The sequence below is a fragment of the Urocampus carinirostris genome, chromosome 9 (assembly GCF_059441175.1).
Source record: "Urocampus carinirostris isolate Australia breed hairy pipefish chromosome 9, RoL_Ucar_1.0, whole genome shotgun sequence".
Lineage (NCBI taxonomy): Eukaryota > Metazoa > Chordata > Actinopteri > Syngnathiformes > Syngnathidae > Urocampus > Urocampus carinirostris.
Window position 1 is genome coordinate 12,738,353 of NC_142357.1, and position 17,588 is coordinate 12,755,940.

Genomic DNA, 17,588 nt, shown 5'->3' on the forward strand with positions numbered 1-17,588 from the left:
CTCAGAATTAAACAGAACTTGCAGAAATCTCTCAGAAGTCTCACCAAAGTTTAACAAGTATAACAAACGCTGCAGGAACGCAAAGTTCAAAGGAACGCCTTTAAGTACTCCAAGAAGCAATCAGTCAAATGCATCCCAGCCAGTGTTCATGGGCGGGGCCAAATGGGCGCCGCGGCAACCGTGCCAGAATCCAGCGCCACCCGGCTGGGACCGACTGGGCGCCAGGGCAACCGCGCACGGCGTGACAGAAGCACCACCCAGCTGGGACCGACCGGGCACCATGGCAACCGCGCCCGACGTGACAAATTCATTCATCAAAAAGTTGAGAGAGTCAAAAGTTGAAGTGAATGCAGTTTTACACGTGATATAACTCACCATGTACTGTAGCGTCCAGACAGCATTTTGTTTGCTTTTATTCCATAAATCAGAAATTTTCATAGAAATGATCTACAACAGGGGTCTCAAACTATCATATTGGTGGCCAATAGCTGTCCCCGGGATAATAATTTGTGTCTTAACATAAAAATTAAAGAGTGTGAATTATTTTTCTACTAGATGTTGCTGTATTCTGTCGTGCCACTGAAAGCGAGTGCTAAAAGCACAATGCATGAAGACAAATTACAGAGACTCAAAGTGACCAAAATTGCACTTTATCACTTTTGAAAAGAAAACAAATAAGTAAATAACTTGAAAAGAAAAAAGAAATAAATAAAAATTGACATATCGAGAAAAAAGGAAAAATAAATGAGAAAAAAAGAAAAAAGGTTAAACTCAAGAAAAATGAAAAATAAAGCAAAAAAATGATTAAAAAAAAAAAAAATTTTCCTATTTTATTCATTTTTTTCTTTCTTTTCTTTTTTCTTTCTTTTTCTCAATTTTCTATTTTCTGCTATCTTTTCCCCTATTTTTCTTTTTAGTACACAGCTCCATTCCTTCCTGTCTTTCATTAAAGGACAAACCAATGAATCCAGGTGTTTCTAAACATTGCTGTCATGGGTACTAAGAAATGGCGCACCTGGTGTAATCAGTTTTTCCAACAGTATAGAGTTCAGGAAGTAGTGGAGGTGAACAAAGATCCCATTGAGTGTCTTGACGTCCCAATTTCAGGCAAATACATGTTCACCTGGAGATACTGGAAACCAACCAACTGTTCATAAGGGCCCGGTCACACAGCCTTTTGCGTCTGTATCGCGGGTAAAATTTTGCGATTTTTTTTTGCCCATGGTTGCCCGCGGTAGAAAATGCGCAAAATTGGCCAACCCGCTGTTCATCCGTGGTATCCCCGCAAAACAGACGCCGGCGACTGTTCCGCTTCCTCATCGCGTCAGTTCCACGTCATTTCCGCGTGTGGACCACGGGTATAAAAGCTGCCGAGCCGGGCTGTAGAAATCATAACCGCTCAAGACACAGTCCCGTGAAGATAAAGATTTCAAGCTATGGCACCGAAGAAGAAGCCAATATGTTATTATTGTAATAGTTTTTCATTTTCATTTTATTATCTTGTTATGAAACGAAAAGAAATGTCAAGAAATAAAAATGGATTAAGACGAGGTCACTACGGTGCAGACATGGGACCAAGTCACACATGTGCAAGTCTCAAGTAAGTCTCAAGTCTTCACCTTCAAGTCCCAAGTAAGTCCCAAGTATTTTTTTCTTGGGCAAGTCAAGTCACAAGTCAAGTCCCGAGTCTTAGATTGCCAAGTCCAAGTCAAGTCACAAGTCATAAAAACAGCGACTCGAGTCGACTCGAGTCCAAGTCACTAAGTCTCAAGTCCCCATGTCTGCTACGGTGACGGGGATCCATGTTCACCCCTTGACGTCTCGAGCACAACTGATGTGTGCTCGGCAAATCGCGCTGTATATACGCGGAGAAAGGCCTTTGACCGTCACACGCGTTACACACGCTAATTCACGTGATAACACCGCGATACAGGCGCAGAACAAACGTGCAATGGCCGTGCTCCACCCGCGATTACTTGCTAAAATTTTGCGTCCTACCCGCGTGTAACCACGCCCTGGCCGCGGCCGTAGCACGTCGTTCCGCGTCTGTACCGTGTCTTACCTCGTGTGTACCACGTGTGCCGCCCGCGGTTACCCGTGGTCTAAAGTTTTGAGCAGCGCAAAACTTTTTCGCGCGGCCAACCGCGTGTGAATTTCTTGCCACGTGTAAAGCACGGCTGTATCTCGTCTGTATCGCGATCTCAAAGCGTCCAACAGCGTCTGCTTCACGGGCAGAAATTTGTGGCCGTGATTCAGCCTCGATACGCCCGTGAAAGGCTGTGTGACCGGGCCCTAAGAGATTAAAAATAAAACTCAACATCATACCAAATGTTTTTGTCACTTGTTAGCTAGTTACAATAGTTGCGGTCGTTGGGCCTCGCAGTCCTGCACACTTCTTTTGATGCCTTTAGTGTGGCAAGTTTGTCTATTAGCGTGAGTGGCTGCAGAATGCCTACTGATCTGTCAACCCATTTACCAGGTACTGTTTTAGCTGCGCCATTTTCAGTCGGACTCCAAATTCTCTAGGTCAGATTATGTGACCACTGATAATGGTGAAATGATGGGGTGACGATTGAGTTGTTTTGTGAGGAGGTCCAGGGTTTGAAGCCAGCTAAAAGCCTCCTTGTGCACAAGTTGCATGGGTTTCTTCTGGGCACTCCAGTTTCTGCCGACATTCCAAAAACATACTTGTCAGGTCTGTTGATGCCTCCAAATTGTCTCTAAGTATGAGTGAGCACATAAATGGTTGTCGGTCTCTTTGTGCCCTGTGACTGGCTGGCAACCAGTTCTGGGTGTCCCCTTGCCCAAAGATGGTTGGGATGGGCTCCAGCACCCCCGCGGCACTAGTGAGGATGAGCGGTGCAGAAAACGGATGAAAATGGTGACTACCACAAAGTTAGTTGAAGACAATGAACAAAAGCTTATATTGTTGCCTTTCACTACTGTGCAAAAGCCAAATGAAAGAATTCATTGCCTTCAATTTGGTGTAATCCCTACATTCCGAGACAACAACGTCAGGGTATTTGTACATCTGCACGGCGAACTATACTTTGGAGAATAGGGCCTGATTGCAACACAGATGTGTGAATTTGTCTTTTTCTGTTGTAGTCATTGGTGGTTTTCATGTTTACAGACTAAATGAAGTTGTTTGTCATCATTTCTTGAACATTAAGTAGAACTCCAGCGGATAGACAATGAATCATAATACTGTATACCGAAAGGGACCTGTAGCATGTTTATAAGGAAATTTCCATAGTGTTCAAATCATCACATGAAGTTAGAACATGTCTTGATTTCTCTTCTGATGTAATTATACTACCGTTTATGAAACCACATTTTCGTTTGGATACAATTGCTGACCTAAAACTACTTCACAAGAAGAAGCGCTGAAAAAATTGATATAATATAACAAGAAGAGAACTGTTATGTTTTTATAATCAGTGATGAGAATAACGCCATTATAAATAACGTTGTTACCTAATGGTGTTATTTTTTTAGTAACAGAGTAATCTAAATAATTATTGTTTCCACAGTTACAAAACTGTTACCGTTACTGACCGTCAAAGCGGTGCGCTACGAACTTTTTTCTGCATGGTTGCCCATGTTTTTGTGTGGCTTTACATACGTTTTGTGTCTTTACGTACATTTTGTGTGTTTACGTACATTTTTGAGTGTGTTTACGCACAATTTTATGCATATTTATGTACACTATTGGGTGTGTTCAAGTATGTTTCTGTGTAGATTTATATACATGCTAATTGTTATTCTATTATATTGTTCAATGTTTGCTTTAGTAAATCTGGTGCTGGTGTATATTGCAAGGTTCTGTCACGGATAAGACAGACAAGGACCACAATTGCGTCACGTTAAGAACGTTTATTTTGGGATGGGGGAAACGGGATAGAGGGTCTTGGAGTGAAGAGAAATCTTGAGGTGGAAATTTGGGACTACCTTTAAGGAAGATGGCTTGAAAGATGGAACGAAGAGGAAGCCGAGCAACAAGGTTGGTGTGGCAGGTCTTGGAGAAGGTAAAACACGAGTCTGGAAGACCGGGGCAGAAGAGAATCAGAAGGATCAAACAGGCCCAGGTTCAGAGACAGGAGCGCACACAAAGAGGATCCGGGTGTAGGCTTTGCAGACGATCTGACCAAGGTAGGCTGTAAGGCAGGGCTTTAAATACAGAGCTTGATTGGCAGGGAATTCAGAACAATTGGTGGTAAAAGAGAACAGACAGGTGGAACAGATCAGACAGATCAGGGTGCAATGACAGAGCAGGGAGGTGATTGGTGCTGGTTACCAGTTGAGATAGAGCTCAAGACAGGTTCTTTAACACAACTACATGTACTTCTCTGTTGTTCTCTATTTAATGGACTCAAATACTGCTAAGAAAATGTCAAACTTTTTGATATATAACAACTTTTTCAAAGAAACGTAAATAGGTATTTTTCCTCGTAACCAGTTACTTTTACTATAGAGTAAATCCATCATTAACTCAGTTACTATTTAAAGAAGTACTGTAGTCAGTAACTTTAACTAGTTACTTTTTTAAAGTAACGTGCCCAACACTGATTGTAATTATGATAAAGATGTGCTATTATGTTGGGTCCATCACGAAACCAGACCAGACCAGTGGACCCCAGAGCATTCGTTTTAGTCTTTTTATTAAGGAAGCGTTCAGGGCTTGCTGGAGACGTGATGGCCGTCAGACGTCAGCAGCGGCGCCGGGGAGATAACTTCGGATAGAGTGGTCGATCTTAGTGCGGAAATCAGGCAGGTCGTGTTTACCGGGGCTGGAGAAGAGATCAAAACGTGGGACGGAAACAGGTCGGATCGGAGGCAGACAGAATCGGGTAAGCAGAGTTTTAAACGAACAGGATATCGGGAGAAACACACAAAGGCACAAGAATGTACGCTCTGACACTTCTCTCTGGGCGCAGGGCGCTTAAGAGAGGAGTGCCAGCCAATCAGAAGGCGCCCACCCAGGCGCCACATGATTGCTCCAAGTGATCTGAGTTAGTAATCATGACAGGGTCAGCAGAGAAGAATTTGCTTTCCTTACTGGCCCACCAGAGCATTTGCATACCGGTAATATCTGAATGAACTGTATCCATTATTACCTACTAAGATATATACGCTACAATAAATGATACAATATTTCATGTACTGACATCGTTGAAACAAACATTATTTATTTATATTTTTCCCATTATACCCTTCATACTTACCTTTTGCACCATTAATTAAGTTTATGCATTTGTTTACGACTACCTCAAAGCATTCACTGTAATATATAATGCTACATGTAAGATATAGCCCTGAGAAAAAATCCTGAACCCTTCCACCTTGGACCCTCAGACCCCACCTTTTACTGGCCTTCTCTATCAGTTTTGTGTGTGGGTGTTGACACAACTGATCACTCAAGATGGCCATGGAGCATCCGCCAGTGCAGTCAAAATCACATCAGATAACATTTGTGTGTGTTTGGAGAATAATTTGTAGTCTTGTGTATGTGTGTATTTGTGTGTGCACGCCCAAAGCCAGCTGTCGTGTTACTATGTGGTGCCTGGAGGACAATACAGCAGAGGGAGTTTTTTATCTACAATGTGAAAAAAGTAATACAAAAAGTGTCCATCCGTCCAGAGCAGAGGCAATTAAGAGGAAAGATTTTTCTGAAAGCAGGTATACATTCTCTTTTATACAAAATCCTTGCCCCTTTGATCAAAAAGAAAGAAAAACATGCAATTTTACAGCTGTAATAGGAATGCCCATTTCCTAAAGGCCACTCCGCCCTTACCTGATCAAACATGGCTTCATTACATTAAAATATTACTGTGTAGACCTAGGCCATGGGTGTCAAACTAGTTCAGCCTGGGGGCCACATGACAGAAAAAACACTCTTATGGCGGGGGTCCAGTAAGTAATTGGCATAATACTTTTTCACCTTCGCAAAGATTTAATCTCTTGTAGTGTTAATCAAATGAGCATTTGTCAAAAAAAATCATAAAAAGCAAAACAACAGTTAAATTATTTTCGAATACGGTTTCTATAACTTGGTGAAACTTCTGCAGACCGGGAAGTGACAAACATAGCATATAAACACTAATTTAAATGATTGATTTAATGATTTATAAATATTTCTGCTTTTGATTTTTATTGGAAAGGTTTTACCTGAATATAAATATTTTTTTTTAGATCTCGTATCTATAATAGAAAGGAGCAAAAGCTTAAACCAACGTGCTATTTATTATTATTTGTTTGTATTTCCTTAAAAAGTGTGTCTGTGGCTTTTATTTTAGGTACAATAATTCCAGAATGGGTTACCTGTCATGTCAAGCTCGGTTGCCATGGCGCCCAGTCGGTCCCGGCCGGGTGGCGGTGGATTCTGGCGCGGTTGCCGCGGTGCCCAATTGGCCCCGCCCATGGACACTGAGGCGCATTGACTGATTGCTTTTTGGAGTACTTAAACGCGTTCCTTCTAACTGTGCTTTTGCATGAGCGTTTGTTAAACTTTGTTAAATCTGTGAGATTTCTGTGAACCTTCTGTGAGATTTCTGCAAGTTCTGGTTGGCTCTGAGAAATGCCTAGTCTGTAGGTTTGCCTGCGATTGATCCTGTTTTGTCTTTGGTCTGATCCGTTTGTTTGTTTTTGACAACTTTTCTTTTGTTTGGATTTCTAATCCACTCCGCGACCATCGATCCCTGGATCCAGTGTGCGCACCCTCCTCATCCTCCCCCAATAAATTGTGAGTACGTCTACGCGAATGGGTCCTTATTTCCTGTTTTCCGCTCCGCTTCGTGACATTACCTCGATGTTCTCTGGTTGATTAATAGTAGTCAGGAAGTGGCAGCTGGTTTTTGCGACATCCTGTGGACATATTTAAAACGGCAAGTCATTTTCTGACACTAATTTCTCTCTTGTACTTGTCTGGGCATTGTCTCACAGGCCACAAAAATAAGGATATGGTGGGTAACAATCAGCTCATGGGCCAAGAGATTTACACATGCGAAATAGCCTGTCCGACGAAATTTGTGGGCAAAGTCAAATCAATCAAATGAACTTAAATTGTTATTATTATTTTTTTAATCCCATATCGCTAAATGCTTTCATGAGGACAATTTCACACTTCCCCAAACGCACTAAGATGAGAAGAGCTTTTAACTTATGGTAAAACACATCACATTTATCTTGCAATCTCGTCTTTCAAAAAGCATACAATAGGAGCTGACGCAAAACCGTATTACTAAAAGTCCACAATCATCCGATCAAAGCATTTCGGGAGCCTGCAGCGCCAGAAGAATTTGACACGCAGAAAGTTTCTTTGATGATAGATTTAGTAGCCCATGCGAATCGTATTGCGGACATTGAGACAGCTAAATCGCATCTTTGTGCTCTTATGTAAGCTTTTTGGATCACATACTGTACTCGCACCACTGGAATAGTCCCAGAGTGGTGAAGCAGTACTGTGTCCTGCTGTTTTGAGTCTGTTTTTTTTTATTGAGAAGTGTGACAAAAAAAAAAAAAACGTACTAAATTTGATTTGAGCAGCATGTAAACCTTGATACACTTTTTTCTTACGAAGTAATGTAGGGTGCAGGGGCTTTACCCATGTGTTTGGGTTGACCCGAAAGCAGTGACATGAGGTGAGGTTCGCGCCTGGTGAGGCACAGTCAGAATTACAAATGCATGAAGCTAATAACCGTAATCCAGGTTGGAAATGTCACAGTTGCCCATTTGGCGCCAGCTGCTGCTCGACCCCGTCTGTCTCGTCTTGTACGGTATCTTGCTACCGTCTCCTGTATCCGGTATCCATCCCGTCTGTCTTCTCCTGTCCGGTATGTTGGTCCAGTCTCCATTATCCGATATTGATCTCGTCTGTCTCCTCCTGCCCGGTATCTTGCTCCAGTCTCAAGCATCCGATATCGATTCTGCCTGTCTCGTCCTGTCCGGTATCTTGCACCAATCTCCAGTATCCGGTATCGACCCCGTCTGTCTTGTCCTGTCCGGTGTCTTGCTCCAGCCTCCAGTATCCGGTATTGATCCTGTCTTTCTCCTTCTGTCCGGTGTCTTGCTCCAGCATCCAGTATCTGATATCGATCCCGCCTATCCCGTCCGGTATCTACCCCTGTGTCCTGTATCGATCCCATCTGTTCTGTCCGGCCTCGCTCTTGTCTGCCACTAACTTCTCTGTATCACTTCTTCCTTGCATAGGCCACCTTGGCAACCCTAATGCCTCTCTTCCGGTCAGCCTTGGCCAAATTCAATAACATTGATGTTTTATTTCCGATTTTATTAATTTTATGACACTGTGACATGTTTATCACAGACTCTGACATGTCTATTACCGCTTCAATCAGTAGGGATAATGATGTTGGATGTCAGAGTGGTTATACAGTACTTTCCATCTTCATATACCCTTCTGCAGCTGTAGTCGCCTTAAAAGTCGACAAATGACTACAATCCACACGTTTAATAAGAGGAAACACTTTTTTTTCAATCTTTCATTTCTTTTGCCAAGACAGACGGAGAACGTCGAGGAACAGATGCAGGAGCGAGTGAGACATTTGTTTCCTCTTTGCATATAAAAAGGAGAAAAAAGGCCTGAAACAAACCAGGAGCTGTCCTGACATGCACCCTGTTGCTCAATCTCACTCACAAAACACGAGTACAAAACGTCAGGGTGTGGTGTTGAGTGATAAAATGTGTTTATGTGTAAGGCAAAAAAGAAGTATTACACAAGAAGACCCACTTAGAGCATGAAACAAACCATTAAAATCTGTCTGGATTGCTCCTTATAATGGCAGATAAATACACTTAACCTTGTGTGGCATATCTTTTTGAACGCACCCTGAGAAGATGAGAGAAAACACATCTGGAGTCATACATTGGATAACTTCCACTATATATCCATACTCACACGTACAGCTTTGCGGCACGCTATTGGTCATGTGACACACACTAATGTAGGACAATGTAGAAACGTGACCTCACAGCTGCATTATTCACACGCATCAATTGAGGGGACAGAAAAATCGGATCAGAGAAGCGAACAAATGTGAAGTTAAGAGTGACAATCTTAGATTTTTGTTAAATCACACAATCTTTAAATACATACAATAATGATTACAAAGATGCTGGATTATTGCAAGTTGTTAATGTCAGATAAAACCGAGCCTAATGGATAATATGCAGATATCGGACAGATGGGGTCGATACCGGACAGGACGGGACGGAGAGAATTGATAATGAAACAGGATATCGAAATTAAACAGGACAAAAATAGACGGGAATGAAACTGCAAACCGATATTAAACAGGACAAATTAAACGGGAAAAATCCCGGGAGAGGAAATACCAACAGGAACAGGACCGCGTCAAAACCCACGTCTGCGGGGAAGAGGATCGTTGACAGACTGACAAACGAAGAGTGAGAGCACTGAACTTAAATACATGGAAAGGCAATCTGTCAACGAGCCGCAGCTGGCGCCACACGGGCGGGGCCAATTGGGCGCCATGGCAACCGTGATAAAAGGGTTGTATTAATTCTGTCATAAAGTTCATTCTCAAACTACAATATTCTGATTTTTTTTTTCAAAATTGCTAAATTTTCACATCATATTATGAATATTACTAATACAATTAGTGCTTAAGGTTTTAATCTACTGAGCATCTGCGGATCTAGAGTGAGGCACGCAATTCTCTTGCCTCATGGCAGAGGGCAATTTTGAGACCCAGCATTCGGATTTGGCGCACACTTCAACCCCAAACAATAGAATGAGTTATAGTATTTTCAAGTTGCATGGACTCTTTTTTCGTAATAGAATACTATCTATCAGGAGGTAATAAAGGTTAATGATTTTGGATGATCATTTTCATTTTGAATCTGGGATTTTACTGTATTTAAACCTGATTTTCAAAGATTTATTTTGTTCAAACTAGTTGTTCTCGAGAAATAATACTTAAAAAGAGCAAAAATAATCTCTGAGTGGAACAAAATAGTCTTTCTTTTATTTGTAAAATAAATAATAATGCTTTATTTGATTTGTTTTATTTTATTGCCATGCAATGTTAAACATCTACAATACACTAAAACATTACTTGTGTCAAGAACCAGAACTGGATCAGGACCCAAATGCGTGAAGTTCTCGCACAAGCTTTTTATTTTACGGGAAATGGGGAGTCATGCATGTTAAGCAGAGGTCTGGCGTTGAAAGACAGGAAGCCAGAGACCGACGAGATTGATTCCAATTGCCCGAGTTGATATCGGACAGATAGGGTCGATACCGGACAGGACAGGACAGACAGGATAGATAATGAATCAGTATATCGAAAATAAACCGGACAAACTAGACAGGGAAGAAAACTGGAGAAAATAATAAATAGGACAAAAATTGGCAGAAACTAAATGGAAAACCGATATAAAACAGGACAAAATAAACAATACTGTACAGGAAATATCAACAGGGACAGGACCGTGTGGAAACCCACGTCTTGCAGGGCAGAAGTTTATTGACGGACTGACAAAGTAAGAGAGAGAGCACTGAGCTTAAAAAGACGGAAAGCCAATCTGTTAATGAGCCGCAGCTGGCGCCACACGGGCGGGGCCAATTGGGCACCATGGCAACCGTGACAACTTGATATACTTCCCTGTCTGCAATTACATATAATTTGTACTGTATTTGTTCTTGTATAAAGTACACCCGTGTATAATGAGCACCCCTCCTTTATGATGAAAAATCGGTGTTAAATATTGTTTTCACTTTTTCTCAGCTCAAACAAAGCATTGTAGGTCACTAACATTGTGTCTAGAATAGAATTCAAATCTGGAAAGCGGTGTGAGAGCACTGATTTTCAGACAAAAGACCACAAGGGTTATAGATGACATTCAATAATTACATGGTAAATGTTATCTTGGTACTGTGTTTACGTTTAAGTTTTAGTTTAAGTTCTCAAGCTAAGCCTTTTCCAATGTCTTCTATAACCCTAGTGGTTACGAAGTAGCGCTCTCACCACTGCCATTTGGATTCAAATCCTTTTGCCAAGGTGGTCAATGATATTTTTGGACTGATCAATCATAGCTCAAATAAAGTAATTTGCTTCCGTAAAACATGGAGTATAGCGCACCCAAAATGTAAGTTCTTTTTGGGGCTAAGAAAAAGTGTTTGTTATGAATGAAGTCTATTAAAAGAATAGTAAACTGCTTTTATCTACTGACATTGAAGGATGTTATTAGTTACTTAACTGGTCATGGGTGGGAAGTACACACAGGCACGCAAGATCGGGTCTCACAGCATGCTAGTGTGCCCTGGCACACTGATTGAAAAACACTGCTTTAGTGTATTTTTTGGTTTGAACAAATTTATTCAAGTCAAGTCAAGTCAAATTTATTTATATAGCCCTTAATCACAAAAATGTCTCAAAGGACTGCACAGGATTACACTAATAACAGCAAACAAACAATGTGAAGTTTTAACAACCCTTCTCGACAATCTTAACAGCAATCAAGCATATTCACAATTTCGTTATATAACATCTTTGTCAGTTTCAATAGATCCGTCCAGTCCAAAATCGATTGTTTTTTGCTCTGAACAAATCCACCGACACCAACAGCAGCAAACAAACACGACAATCTCAACATCAAACAAGCATATTCACAATTTTGTTATATCTAACAATATGACGTGACAATATGACGTTTTAACATTTTTTCCTGACATTTTCAACATCAATGTTAACCAACGTGTAAAGGGCAATACTATTGTGCAAGGGCATAGCTCTGACATCCCACCCTCCCAAACAGCATCCTCTGCCGGGACCCCCACAGTGTAGCTCCGGTCCCCCCCTCCGGGTGGGCGCAGACGATTCTTCTCTATGGCTGCGTCCTAGGCCCTCCGCTCGCAGATTGTATGGTACCCATTTCCATATTGTTAACATTTGCTTCCGGAGTTGCAGTCTTTTATTATTTATGAGTAACTAGAGGCACTAATTAACCACATGTCCTTTGAGCCTACGATGTCACCCAGCATCTTTGTTTTCCTGTGCCGCAGACAAGTACATCAAAGTCTGACACGTGAGACTTCTGTTTGTCACCAAAGGCAACAAATGAATTAGTCTTTTCACTCTGCATGTCATCTAATCACTGGAGGACATTGCTGGCTAGTGATACCGCAGCAGAGCCGCCAACATTATCAAGGACTCTTCTCACCCCGGCCACCACCATTTTATTACAGTTTGCTTTGCACAGTGGCAGTATCGGAGCCTATGGTGGAGATGGAATAAGAGCTTGCTCTGTCCACTTCACGCATCGGCCCGGTATTGCAGTACCTCCGGGAACGGTGCATTCGCAATGATCGCAGCAAGGCTTTAGGGCTAGGACCTTAGCTTGGCCTTTTGGCCGAGAGTAAGTGTCCCGGCTCCTAGTCTTTGTAGCGTATTATGAACTGACCGACAACGGATAATGGATAATGAATAACGAAGATAGAACAATAACCCTTACAAACCCCAAAACCCCACCACCATTTTTTTTTACCTGTAATCCTCTGGTAAGCGCTACAGGAGAAACAGGCTCAGAGAAAGATCTTTCCCTGGGCCATCACGACCTCTAATCAAGCAGGCAAAACAGAAAATACACCTTACATCTTGTGAGGTATTTGTGTTTTTTTGTTGCTACTAATTTAATTGCACTACTTTTCATTGCACTTATGTTACGATCAGTTTTGGGTTAGCCTGGATTTTTAAAGCCCGATCTTACTTCTACTCCATATCCATTTTGGTTTCAAAACACTCAATGATTTCCCAATTTTTACATCCTGCCTAAGACTATTTTAAATTATATGCTTACCTTTGCTCCTCTAATTAAGTTGGTTTGTTGTTCTTCCGTAGGCCACGCCCCTCCTCCGATGTGCTGCCTATGATTCGCCTCTGGAGACACACAACCAAATATCTTCAGATAAACTGACCCCTATTTCAGTATATATTTTTTTATAGTAGTAAATACAGCTTAGATTATAGATATAAGTCTGATAGAGTATGTCCATGACGGAAAATTTAGTGTCCTCATATTCTGTGCTTGAGACAGCGACACCGTATCTGTAATCAGGTGTACACTGAAGGTATTTATAAATTTGCTGGCAATATGTGTTACTGTACAGTAATTGATCATTTATTTGTTGTTACATGATGTGCAAAGACAGTTAGCAATGAAAAAATGTTCTCATTCTTGGTCAGCCCTTTGTAAGTTGCAGTGTAACTGCAGTTGAGTCACAATATTTTACCTGTACTACGTTACAGTAGTCATTGTCCCAAAAATGTATTTCATTCCACTAACACATTCCTTTGTAGGGCGTCCCAACTCTGGTTATGATGCACTATTTTTTTCATTGCACTATTATTATAAATTAGGCTAGTCTCCAAGCACTACGTAGTAAATATATTTACCCATTTATTCTGGGAGACTTTTATCCTTTTTTCCTCTTTAATGTCTTTATTACATGTTTACCCTGTAGTGCCATGTCTAATCTCGTTGCATACCCACGTTGATTTCAATGACAACAAAGGCTATTTTATTCTATTCTATTCTATTCTATTCTACTCTATTCTATTCTATTCTATTCTATTCAGGTCAAGTCACATTTATTTATATAGCCCTTAATCACAAAAATGTGAAAAAGGACTGCACAGTATTACAACTACACAATTACCTGATGTTAAATCTATTCCAAATCATTACCTCTGCAACCTCACTTGTCGCGTTAGAAGCCTGACAAAGGGATTTGTGGGACGCTGGGAAGGACATACAGCGACACAAAAGACGTGATGAGTCATGTGTCTTGGTGTTGAGGCAGGAAGCATGTAGGACCCAACGTGACATGAAAAAACATAGCGCTTCTTTCTCCTTGCCGTGCAATCGCGCTGACATCCAGATGGATCTTGCGCCTATGTCGTGACACATCTAATGATGCGACCGACTTGACTCATTTGCATGAAGATAATTGCATAGCTCATTCAGGGATGGAAGTTGGCATCAACCCACAAGAATGTGGAAACAAATCCTACACAAAACTGATCAAACTGATGACGCAATGTGGGATGTTGGCTGACTTACAATTACCTTACTGTGGTCTTTACTTATAATGCCATACAAGTTTTGAATTAATGTTAGAGAAGGTGGAGGGCATTCAAGTATTTCTCTCGCTGAGGCTTGTTTACAGAGCCTCATGACCAGTGACGTGCAATCAGGTGAGGCAGGTAAGGCTGTGCCTCCACTGTTATTATTGATTTATAAAATTAGGAATATGTCAAATGTTTATATTCTTTGAGTGTACTTCCTTTCTCATACAGAAGAAATCTCAGAATTTGCACATGAGGGTAAATCTGGTTTCGTGAGTTTGAAATATTAAATCTCCAAGGCACAAAATAACTTGTTGTTGTAGTTGCACATGCCATTTGTCAAATATTCCAGATGACAGGAATTATATCTTTTTAGGCAGGTTGAGGACCTTGAAAAGGTGTTTCAGAGTTTGTCTGGATAAACTCCAATATGAATATATCATACAGATGGAAAAATATCTATATTTATACAAGTATTCTAGAAGCAATGACGTGTAGGCAGGGAAGGTAGGTGGGGCTATTCCAAACTGTCATCATGGAAAAATAAAATTATTGAACATTATAGTATGCATAATATTTATACAATAAGTATGTGATGTACTGTATTGCTGTGCTGAGCATGTGCAGATGTAGAGTCAGGCTCACAATTATCTTGCCTCATGGCAGATAATTGATCGTAAGACCAAGGATTCTGATTTGGTACACATCTCAACAATACACAAGATATCCATTTCTTTTTATTTCCTGATATATTTTGTCGCACAATATTAACATTTTTTGGGGCTTATTTAGTCAGTTGTAAGATACAGAATTGTACTTAATCACATTTTTTAGTGGAAGTACAATGTTGGCAACAAGATTCACTTGATGTAATTGGAAATTATTTGAATGCAACACAAACTTTTTCTTATTTTTTCCGTATTTTTTTTCCTACTTTTTTAAAAATTCCTTTAAAAAAATCTTATTGTGTTTATTTTTTCTTTTTATTCTCTATTTAATTTTTCCTACATTTCTTTCTTTTCTTTTTTTCTCGCTTTTTTTCTAAATTTTTCCTTCTTTTTTCTCTTCCTTTTGTTTCTTTTTTTTCTCAGCTTTTCAATACTTTTTCATTTTGGTATTTTTTTCTTTTTTGTTTTCTTACCCCCTTCCTTTAAGTCATTTTGTGCATAATTTTACATAATATTTGGCCATGTTGGGATTAAAGAAGCAAAAACAACCCGAAGAGCCGTTTAGGGCCCGAAAGAGCCGGTTCCTTTAGGTGAGCCGAGCCGAAGAAGTCAGTTCCCCGACAAACTTCTAAATACCGCATTTAGGACACAATGTCAGGGGAACCCGTGTATTTTTACCTTTATGCACTGTAACTTTGACTTGAGTCGCTTCTTAATTAGTAATTTTGAGCCCTCATTTTTGTGTGCTGGCTAGATTATCTTGTGCGCTGAGAATGTGCCTAAACCAAACACTTTTTTGTCATGTATTGTTATATTTGACTAACGACGCTGGTTCAAGTGTACAGCCACATGACTACATGGGTGTTATAGGATATTTCATGCAGGATTGATGCCCTTTTACCCTTGACATCACTGACATCTCTAAGTCACGACTTGATGTCTTTGGCGATGGGAATAGAATGATGGAAGGATTATACGAGCTTTCTGCCAAGCGTGAATTCAAGATCCTGCCATGTACTGTATAATCCTCTTAGCGGCGGTGATCTGAAGGTTTCATTTTTAACAGCGGCAAGAAAGAAAACAACATTTCGATGTTCAGCAGTAGCAGAATACGACGCATAAGAATCACTTACAGGTGCACTTTTATGCCTCTTAGGTTATTTGGAGATGGATGCTTCGCTTTTTTGTCATTGTTTTATATTGTTTTTTAATTTATGAGATTATTACACAGACATGGCACTTATTTTTTGGCTTTTCAGTTTATTATGTCCCGTTGTTCTCATTAGGGCTATGGTCGTTTTTAGTTCTGGCTTCATTTATGTCCTTATGCCTATCACTGTCTCGTCAATTTAAACCGTGTCCACCTTTATATTGTTTCCCTCCCTAGTTTTGGCCTGTCGGCTTCCTTGGGCCAATTGTAGATTCAGGTGTTTCTCTTTTGTCTATTTTGTATTAAGTTCTGTCGTTCCGCATTGGGGTATCCCATTAAAATTCACAAAATATGTAAAAAAGCCTGAGATTTCAAATCCAAACTGGCACGTTTTCGATTAATGTTTTAATTGAAATATCCAACTTGAAACAGAAAATGATGATGAGGGTTGTAAACCCTAACTCTGACTGAACTTGTTACCCATGATGAAAAAACATTTTCCTAGAGCGCAGGTGTACAGTGAAACCTGATCTAAATACTTAAGTTTTAAGGCTGATGCATTTTTAAAAGAACACTGTATGTTGTTTTACCTCAAAGTGTCGCTGTATTGTGTAGTGCAACCAAAAACAAGTGCTACAAAACGCAAGGAAGAATACAAACTACTAATACTCAAAGTGACAAATGCACATGATTTATTTTTGCCAATTTTTAAGATAAATATACAAAAATCATTTTTTACCTCTAGGAGGCGCTAAATCATACACAGCGTCCCTTCAAATTAGAGGGCTTAATTAGGAAAGGTTATTTAAATTTCTAACTGTGACTTCAAATCCGAATCTAAACCATACATCTAATTTAGGAAAGCAGTTTAAAACTGTAACACAGGCTTTAAATCTTTACATCTTTAAAGTTCGGTTTCAAAATAGGTTTCCATTTAGTCTCAACACTATTTTAAAAATGCACAGACCTTATTTTAAACCCTCAATGCAGTCTGGAAACCTTGATTTGAAACCTTAAACAGTGTAAAATACATTTTGTTACCCAATTGTCAAAAGTTTATTTAGAACACTTGAAACTGGAAGGGGATGAATGGCACTGCTAATTTCTCAGGTATTAAACTATTAAGTTTCGACCAGGAACTGACACCAGTATTACTTCTGATGTATAAAATCTGCTCTGCTCTTAAAAAACTGACAGATAATTTAAATCAAAGACCTATGAATCCCAGATTAACAATTTCTTATTTTAAAACAACCACAACCGGCTACTAGCCACTATCACATTTACCAATGATGTCAAAAAAGGTCTGGAATCTATTCTGATATAAAACCTGGTATTGGTATTCGCCTATCGCTGATCAAAACTGTATTGTTTATTAATCAAAAATTCCCGTTTTGAGCCCTTGATTTTAAATGGTAATCTAGGTGTAACTTAATGCCAAGAATGGGATCTACAACTTTTTTACTCATTTAGCTGAAAAGTTGGACTGTTCCTGTCATATTTGCTAGGATTTAAGAGCATGTTTCATGCCTGTAAATGTTTTTACTTATCTGTGGGTGGTTAAAAAACATCAGAATCTAGATCATGCTTTGATGAACCGCTAAGAAATAGGGATCAGCTGGAAAACAGATTTGAAGGTCCTTGATCGTGTACAAACACAGAGTG

The 17,588-nt window shown here is 40.1% G+C and overlaps 1 long non-coding RNA gene across 1 annotated transcript; it reads left to right on the forward strand.

Moving 5' to 3' along the window:
• The first annotated feature begins 12,146 nt into the window (after positions 1-12,146).
• LOC148359352 (uncharacterized) lies at positions 12,147-13,456 on the forward strand. The gene is made up of 2 exons (XR_015851351.1): positions 12,147-12,642; positions 12,879-13,456. It is a non-coding gene; the product is annotated as an uncharacterized LOC148359352 (long non-coding RNA).
• The last annotated feature ends 4,132 nt before the right edge of the window (positions 13,457-17,588 follow it).